The 7,438-nt window shown below is 45.9% G+C and overlaps 1 long non-coding RNA gene across 1 annotated transcript in view; it reads right to left on the bottom strand.

Moving 5' to 3' along the window:
* Positions 1-583: 583 nt before the first annotated feature.
* The window catches only part of LOC106149274, a 7,072-nt gene continuing 217 nt past the window's right edge, over positions 584-7,438 (bottom strand). The window contains exons 2-3 of the long non-coding RNA XR_001235348.1: positions 7,141-7,343; positions 584-969 (exon numbers count right to left, since the gene is read on the bottom strand). This is a non-coding gene — a long non-coding RNA (uncharacterized LOC106149274). The remainder of the gene's footprint in view (positions 970-7,140; positions 7,344-7,438) is intronic.

The raw sequence follows: 7,438 nt of genomic DNA, 5'->3' as shown, positions 1-7,438 counted from the left end.
TCTTTAAAATAAAAAAGAAAGAAGAACAACCTGAATAAAAAATAAAATAAAGCACCTTACAACATTCTGTTCTGCCTCTGGCTACAGGCTGGGAGCCAAAACCAGGGGACACTGCAGAGCCATGTCCCAGAGAACAAGGCTGGGGTGTGTGCCAGGCAGGATAATGTGGAGAAGCCAAAAACGGCAGAAGAGAAAACGATGCAGTGAGATGGACACAGAGGTGGACACTGTGGAGCTCCACACACAACCCCTTCTGGGCCCGGGGGAGGGAGCGGCTGTGACAGGTCAGTGAGTGCTTGCCACGCCTTAGGCACACACGTAAACACACTCAATCCCCCCTCCAAGTGGACAGTGTTCCCATTTTGTAGATAAAGCAACTGAGGTTCAGCAGAGAGTCTGGTGACAGGGACAGGAAGCACCTATTAAATGCCGCTGGTAATCGGCCTCGTGAGAGCTTTCAGTTCACAGGGCTGACATGGTCCTCACTGCACGAGGACGGGAAAAGACGTCATTTTTGACTCAGCGGCAGTTATCACGAGCTTTCTAAACAATACACAACGTTCAAATGCAATTGTTATCCGTGTTATTCATTACTAAATGTTGTATTTTGACAATAAGTGAGATTCGCGTAGAGAGGCACTTAGTGTATCCTATTCTTCAAATCTGTGATTTAAGGTTTTTGCGATGCTCGATGCTTCTTTGTAGTGGGGGTGGGAGAGCCGAGGAGGGGAAGGAAGGAGGGTGTCAGCAGGCAAACACGGAGAGGATTCTTCATAAAAGAAGAAAACACGTCTAGAAGTGATTGCTCCATAAACAAAACATGAGTGCACACAGCAATTTCATGTTCTTGTTCCACCCACTCGGTTGTTCTTAATGATTCAGGAACAGAACTGCCTGGGCAGATTTACTGGCTCCGCATTCCTGACATCTGTGCCGAAACAGGCCTGTGTGTTCACAGAGCATTTCCTCCTGCGCAGGGAAGAGAACACAAACACCTTGGGTTAATTTTTACCTTTCCCGGGATTTACATGGAAAAAGGTGCAGTTATTCCCCAGTATACATCTCATGGCTGTTAGGATGTAAGAGTAGTGCCAAGCAGGAGAACAGGGTATCCTGAAAGTTTGAGTGTTTTTTGAGAGGGTCTCATTGTGCAGTTCAAGCTGGCCTTGAGCTCATTTTGTAGCCCAGGCTGGCCTCGAACTCACAACGATCCTCCTGCCTCAGCCTCCTGTGTGCTGGGATTACGGGCATGTGCCACCACGCCTGGTGAAAGTTTGAGTGTTAAATGAGATGTGAGGTCACACAATCCAACACCAATACTCATGTCTTCCTTCAACTCCTTTCATTATTAGAAAGCCAAGCTTCCCTCGGGTGCAGTGGTGTGCACCTATATTTCCAGCTACTCTGGTGGCTGAGGCGGTAGAATTGTGAGTTCAAAGGCAGCCTGGGTAATTTAGTAAAGTGCTGTCTCAAATGTAATGGAAAGGACTGAAGGTGAGGCTCAGTGGTAGAGCACTTGCTTAGCATGTCTGAGGCTCTGGGTCCAATCCCCATTGCTGCAAAACAAAAACAAAAAACCCAAATTTAGTGTACGTCTTTGACTGGAAATGTTTGGAATTAAGCTCCAGAAAACTGCTCTTCAAAGTACCAATGGATGGGCAGTGCCGGGCATAGCCGTGTTACGAGCAGGGTTTGGCTGGGGCTCCAGGGCAAGTGTGCTTTCCCTGACTGGGACTATCCAGGTTTCCCAGAGGTAGTGATGAGAATGCCAAACTTCCTCCAACCCTCTTTCTGTCAAGGAGGAGATTTGTGTTCCAGTAGACACTGTGAAGATTTATAACTTCTTCCTTGCTTGCTGGCCTTCGCTTTTGTTTCCTGGACTGTAGGCCTAGCTACTTCTCAGGTTGCTGACCCGGACCCTGCAACCCTCAGTTCCCAGACCCTCCTTCCTTATGTCAGCCATTTTGGAATCACCCAATAGGATGCTGGGAGCTTTCCTACTTGATGGGATGCTCCTGTGCTTTAGAACTTTCCCTTCACCTCTGAGACTCAGAGGAAGTCCAAGGTGACTGAGCTGACCTGTAAGAAGAGCTGGGACAAGACCAGGTTGGTCAGGCACGGTCTGGGTACCCAACACGTTCCTTAGATGGTGACCTTAAGCCCATGACTTTATCTTCACTGTTTAAGAATCTGAGGAGAAAGGGGAGGCAAGTAAAATCATGGATTTGGTATTTATTTATTGATTGATTGATTGATTGGACTTGGTATTTTAAAAATGACCTAATTTTAACTATAATGTCAGCGCTAAAAGCTTGGCTCCTATTTTGGTGGGATACCCAGCTCTTTGGCCTTCAAGTTCAACCATAGATTTGCTAGTTCATGTTGGGATCCATCAGCAGCTCTGGTCTGGTTGTCTCGTGGCCTTAACAAGTATCCATCCACCATCTTGGGGAAGAGAGAGAGGAAAGGGAAGAGCCAAAGGAGCTGAAGAAATGGAGATTTTAGCTTACAATTTTTATTATAACCAGCCAACTTCATGTAAACACAAACCCCAGCAGGCTGGAAATCCAAATGCTAAGTTAATTTTTGAGAAAAATTAATTTTTAGCCTCTAATATCAGTGATTATAGTTTTTTTGTTTTATTATTTTTACACAAAATTATTTTTTTATATTCTTTCCCACAGTTTGCATATTTTCCTTATGCTTTTCTTTTTTTCTTTTTCTTTTTTTTTGTTTTTTTCTGGTACCAGGAATTGAACTCATGACCTTGCATTTGCCAAGCAGGGGCTGTGCCGCTAAGCTAAATCCCCAGCCTCTCTTTTTTTCTTTTTGAGACAGGGTCTCACTATGCAGTTCAGGCTGGCTTTGAACTCACTATGTAACCCAGGCTGGCCTCAAACTTGCAGTTATCCACCTGCCTCAGCCTCCTGAGTTCTGGGATTAGAAACATGTGCCACCATGCTTGGTTTCCTTATGCTTTTCTAATTTAATCCTTGCAAGCATCCTGTTAAGTTGGAATTTTCATTCTGTGGTTCAGAGAGGGGATAAGGAGCTAGCTAGCCTGTGGTCGCAATCTGGTAGATTTGGAATGCACTGGATACTGACTTTCAGTGATTACAGAGCACTCCATGTTTTCATATTGGATAGGGCTGGATAGATTTTTCTAAAGAGAAAAATGTCAGGTACCTCAAAATAAGATGGCCCATCAACGTCCATCTTCTGAGACCCAGATGTATTTTTAGTGGTGCTGGGGATGATACCCAAGGCCTTCACATTAAGCTACATCTCAGCCCAGTTAAAAATTAAAAAAAAAAAAAAATTTACAGACAAAGTCTTACTAAATCACTACGTTGTCCAGGCTGGGCTCAAACTTGCAATCAGTCCTCTTCCCTCAGCCTCCTCGACTGCTGGGAGTAAAGGCATGTACCACCACATCTGGCAGAAACATTTTAAAAATTCTAATTTTTAAAAGCTGGGTGTGGTGGTACACACCTGTAATCCCAGCACTCGGGAGGCTGAGGCAGGAGGATCATTGAGTTCGAGGCCAGCCTGGGTGACAAAGTGAACTCAAGGTCAGCCTGAACCGCATAGTGAGACTCTATCTCAAAAAGACAAAAAAAAAAAAAAAAAAATTCTAAATTTTTTAGCCAGGTATGAAGGGAGGCCGAGGCAGGAGGATTTAAAAAGGCACACTTGCTCGCTGTAAAATCTTTCAGCACTGCAGACATAAGAGCCAACCCTCCCTTACATGAGGAAAGGCGCAGAAAAACGTGATATGTTCTGCATTTTTTTAGATGACGATAATGTAAAGTAGCAGTAGCCTGAATCTTGTTCTGGATCTTGACTTTTTTTCTATGCATAATTAAGTGTATTTAAGATGATTTAAAATAAATTGTGAGTCATACCTCTGCCTTTCTGCACCAGTGAAAAGAAATGTGATGTGTCAAAATTGAGTTAAATCCCTAATCTCTCTGGATGTGCTTTTGACTTGCACACCACGAAAAGCGGGCAGGCAAGAGTGAGGCGGTTTCACACTCTGTGTTGACATTCAACAGCAAGAAGGTCGGAGCAGGGAGCTGGTGTCAATATGTGCATCCCGAACCGCAATGAAGCTGTCCCAGCAACTGCAGATCCAGCTGCCCTTTCCCCTACTGGGGGTGAAAATGCCCCGGTCAGACCCTCCACTCTTTTGCTATGAAAGTACTGTGCTTTAACGAGGCTCTCATTGTTTTTCAATATCAATAGAATCCTAGATTTCAGGTTTCAAGGCAAAATTTCCAGGACAGATAGGGCCTCCTCTGACAAAAGGATGACAGCTGAGATTTCTGCCACGTGAAAATTACCGAATAATTGCACAGCAGGTTGTCATCGTTCCAAGTGTCATGAAGTGAAGTTAGTTCTCCAGTTTGCTTTCCAGTGTTTTATGGGAGATTGCTTTTCTTAGAGGTACCGCCGCTAGGCGTCTTAACAGTAGGCAAAATGTACTCCTCTACCTCCTTTTTGTGCCGGAGAGGGGAGGCACGAGCCACAACGGAAGAGGTACAGGTCACTGTGACAATGCACTGGGCAGACCCCGTTTTTTTCCACCTGAGCATAAGCAAAAGCTGCACGCACGCATATCCTTCCCCAGGTTAAGAAGGTTCTTTAGTTTGCAGATTGGGCAGCAAAGAAGGGACACGGAGGAAAAGCAGAGTTTCTTGGGGGCCTCCATCCCGGAGGTCCCCCCTTCATGGGAAACACCTCTGAAACAAGGGCTTGCCTGCTCCAGACAGGTGACCCCAAGGCCGGGTGACAGATGGGGCCTCCTGAACACTGGGGGAGGCAGAGAGAGTCGGAAAGAGGGGCCCCCAATCAGCTCCACACCTACAGGCCCTGCACGTTTGAACTCTGCTGGACCCAATTTTTAAAAAGTCAATTCTGGGAGAATGAGAGAATTTTAGAAAAATTAAGAATTATTTCATTGGCAGTTCCTATATATATTCAGTTAAACCTGATTTAAATTTTCTCTTCGCTCCCCACCCCTTCATTCCCCACGCGCGCGAGCTTTCCCAGAGCAGCCTGCCAGGGGCCATTTGCACTCGGGCCCTTCTTGCGCAGGGCTCTGCCTCCCGGCTCTCCGTCCTGGCTGGCGTCTGCCCTCACTCCACGCGCTCGGCACGGGCAAGCCGCTCTGTTCTTCGGTTCTGGTCACTTCCCCTCAGAGCAGGATCTGGGGAACAACCCGAAGGGCTCACGGTGAAGCAGGAAGAGCGCGTCTCTGAGGTTGGGGGGATGTGCGAGGACGGGTGGGAATAGGGTGCCTCGGTGCTGTCAGTGTGCTGCATTTTATTTGGGAAACGAGACAAAATCTTCCCATGATCAGCCACTCCATGTGACATCCCAACCCACACTCTGCTCCTGACATTTTATCTCCCACTGAACAGCCCGGCTGTTGTAACATTCTCGGGATTCTTAATTTATGTCTTGCAGGATCTAAAATCAGATGGCAGGGGCTTTAAGAAAACAAGCAGTGTTGACAGACACCTTTATATTTCAAGAAGCTGCTACACCTTAGTGCTACTGAAAGTTGGGGAACATTTTCTCCTTCATGTTCCAAAATATGTGCAGAAGACAGTGGGATGGAGATAACTGATTTAAGTCATTTAATTTCCCTTTTCTTTCTAAACTCTCAAGACTTTTCCTTCCCATCAGTGTTTGCTAGCAAGCTTATTTCTTTTTCTTAACATGAAGGATTGCAGCATTTAATTAATTTAAATTAGAGTAGCCAAGGAGAACCTACCGTAACTAGTTTTTTTTTCCAGTACTGGGGATTGAACCCAGAGCCTTGTGCATGCAAAGCAAGCGCTCTACACTGAGCTACATCTACAGCATTTTTTTTGTACTGGAAATTGAACTCAGGACCTTGCACTTGCCAGGCAGGTGCTTGTGCTACTGAGCTATATCCCTGGCCCCATTTTTTTCTTTTTTTGAGGCAGAGTCTTGCTGTAAATCTAGGCTGGCCTCAATCCTCCTGCCTCAGCCTTCAGAGTGCTGGGATTGAGGCATGTGCCACCATACTTTATCTACAGCTCTTTTATTTTTTTTTATTTTCTGGAAGAGTCTCACTAAGTTGCCCAGGCTGGCCTCAAATTTGTGATTCTTCTGTCTCAGCCTCTTGAGTAGCTGGGATCACAGGCACTATGTCTGACTTTATTTCAAGGCAGGGTCTTGCTAAAGTGCGAACTTGCCTAGGCTGCAGTTGAAGTTGCAATCCTCCTGCCTCAGCCTTCTGGAGTGCTGGGATTATAGGCCTGCACTACCATGCCCAGGTATATGTTTTATTTTTGCTTTTCATTATAGCACAGCTTTGTAAAAGCAGCAAATTTGGATTGGCCTAGCATATGAATCTGTGGCAATCTCTGCTCTCCAGCATGTTAAGGTAGTGAATACTTGGGGGTTTGGGGTTAGATGTGCCAAAGTCAGGATGCTAGTGCACACCTTGGCTCTGCAGTCTCGGCCTTGATCCTCCTCTTAGGGTGGATTTGTACCTATTTATCTGTACTGCAGTGTTTGAGTTCTGCCGCTAACTGTTGACCAGGGCAAGTTGCTTCATTTCTCTGGGCCTCCAGCACCTACTGTTGAGGATATTAAATTAAATAAGTTTACGGAAAATTCTCTCTCTAGGTTAGTATCATCTGTCAGCCTGCCATATGCTTTCACATTTTTTTTTTTTTTTTTTTTTAGTACCGGGAACCGAACTCATGACCTTGCACTTGCCAGGCAGGCGCTTTTGCCGCTGAGCTAAATCCCCAGCCATATGCTTTCATAAAGGCAGTATAATGCCACTTTCAGGACTTGTGTAAACCTCTGTATGGATGGTACAGCCAAGAAAAGCCCTGCTCGATCCCTGAAGAGCAGAAACTAGTTTACTCCGTTAAGATAGTGCCTTGCAGACAGTGGAGGCTTAAAAACCTCTTCCTTGAATTGAATTCTGTCAGCACTGAAAGCGATAGTACCAGATCTTTCAGGCTTCAGGTCCAAGCTTCACAAATCACCTCCCCTCCTACCCATTTATCTCAAAAAGCAGAGGCCAGGAAAAGGATTTGTAAACAATTCCCACAAAACTCAGGTGAGAATAAAAACCGGTTCTGAGAAACCTACAATTTTACATCCTGGTGCCTGAGGTCGGGTCCTATGTGCACGTCGTCTGCACGAAGTTCAGGAAGCTGTTTTTATGTTACTGGGCAGAAACCCGTAACGGCCCCTCGGTAAGTGCTTCCAATTTTCTTACCTGCCCCCCACTTGTAGGTTGCCAGGGGAAGCCTGGCTGACGAGTCCAAATGGACAGACTAAGAGTGGGGCGCCTCATGAGGTGATAGATGGAGAGAAAAAAGTAAAACTAGGTTAAAGCCAACGACCAGGTGACAGAGCCGCTCCACCAGCCCGCCCCCGCCCCGCC

This window comes from Chinchilla lanigera, unplaced genomic scaffold, assembly GCF_000276665.1.
Source record: "Chinchilla lanigera isolate Chin_1 unplaced genomic scaffold, ChiLan1.0 scaffold00040, whole genome shotgun sequence".
Lineage (NCBI taxonomy): Eukaryota > Metazoa > Chordata > Mammalia > Rodentia > Chinchillidae > Chinchilla > Chinchilla lanigera.
Note: the sequence above shows the minus strand (reverse complement) of the source record. Positions and strands in the feature narration are given on the sequence as shown.